At 35.6% G+C, this 1,533-nt stretch overlaps 1 protein-coding gene across 1 annotated transcript in view; it reads left to right on the top strand.

Moving 5' to 3' along the window:
* The window catches only part of Fbxo15 (F-box protein 15), a 45,941-nt gene that overhangs the window by 10,645 nt on the left and 33,763 nt on the right, over positions 1–1,533 (top strand). The window lies entirely within an intron of this gene.

The raw sequence follows: 1,533 nt of genomic DNA, 5'->3' as shown, positions 1-1,533 counted from the left end.
AATGGGGCAATGTCATTCTTTCTGATGGAGGCATAGAATTCCATTGTGATATATACCACATTTTCTTGATCCATTCATACATTTCTTTTTTTAATATTAATATATATTTTATTGTAAAGATACTGTACAGAGGGGTTACAGTTTCATGAGTGAGGTAATGAGTACATTTTCTATTGAGCATTGTTACCTCCTCCTTTGTCTTTCCCCTACCATCCTTTCCCTCCCCAACTCCTCCCTCCCTACCCCCAAAGTTGTATAGTTCATTTTCAACATAGTGTCTTGTACATCTCATTGTTACAATGGGTCAACCTGTATTTTTTTTTATTGTGAAAATACTGTACAGAGGGGTTACAATTACATGGGCAAGATAGTGAGTACATTAACATAGATACACATCTGTTCTGATCTAACCTGGTTATATCAGAATGGTTTCTATAGTTTACCAGCTAATCTGTTAATTTTTTTTTTGTCAGTCATGGGGCTTGACCCTGGTCCTGGGTGCTGTTCTTCAGCTCAAGGCTAGCGCTCTACCACTTGAGCCACAGTGCCACTTCTGGTTTTCTAGTGGTTTATTAGAGATAAGAGTATCACAGACATTCTTGCCTGGGCTGGCTTTGAACCGTGAACCTCAGATCTCAGCCTCCTGAGTAGCTAGGATTACAGTTGTGAGCCACTGGCACCTGGCTCTGTTAATTTTTTTTTTTTTATAATTTACCAGCTTATCTGTAAAAATTATTTCTAAGACATTCTCATTTTATATTTTTAAGTTTTAAAATGTGAGATAGTTTCATGGTACATAAATACAGAGATTTCCTATATTGTCTCTATGTAGGATTTACCAATTATAAAAATTTTTCAAAACTTAGGTAACTTTTTCAAAATGTACCAAAAATGTGCTACCATTCTATTTCCATATATATATATATATATATATATGGAAATAGAATATATATGGAAATATGTATATATGGAACTACATATATATATATATATCATTCTATTTCCATTCTATGTAGCTGTCTGTCTACTATGCAACTATTTACATGCTTATAAGTACTCAGTATTATAGGCTTTCATTAAAGTTTCATATTTACTTTATTTAATTTAGTCTTTATTGGGAGCAGGTCTTTGACGAGGTATCTACAGCTCAGCGTACTCACTTCTTTTTTTATTTTTATTTTTTGTGAACATACTGTACAGAGGGGTTACAATTACACGGGCAAGATAATGAGTACATTTCTCATGAAGCATTGCAGCCTCCTCTTTTGTTTACCCTTCACATCCCTTCCCAGCCTCCCCCCGCCCCCCGAATCCTCCCCCCCCACCCCGCACCAAAGTTGTAAAGTTCGTTTTCGTTTTTGACATGACAACTTGTACTTCATTGTTGCAACAGGTCCACCTGTATCCTTAAACGACTTGTTTTTCTCCAACTCCTCCACAAATTATACTGACATCAAATATAGTGAAAGCAGGGGTTATACTGTGGGGGAGGGATATACAAAGCAACAAAGAAATAATCTTATAAATGTGTTA

The sequence above is a fragment of the Dipodomys ordii genome, unplaced genomic scaffold (assembly GCF_000151885.1).
Source record: "Dipodomys ordii isolate 6190 unplaced genomic scaffold, Dord_2.0 Scaffold91, whole genome shotgun sequence".
Classification (NCBI taxonomy): Eukaryota; Metazoa; Chordata; class Mammalia; order Rodentia; family Heteromyidae; genus Dipodomys; species Dipodomys ordii.
Note: the sequence above shows the minus strand (reverse complement) of the source record. Positions and strands in the feature narration are given on the sequence as shown.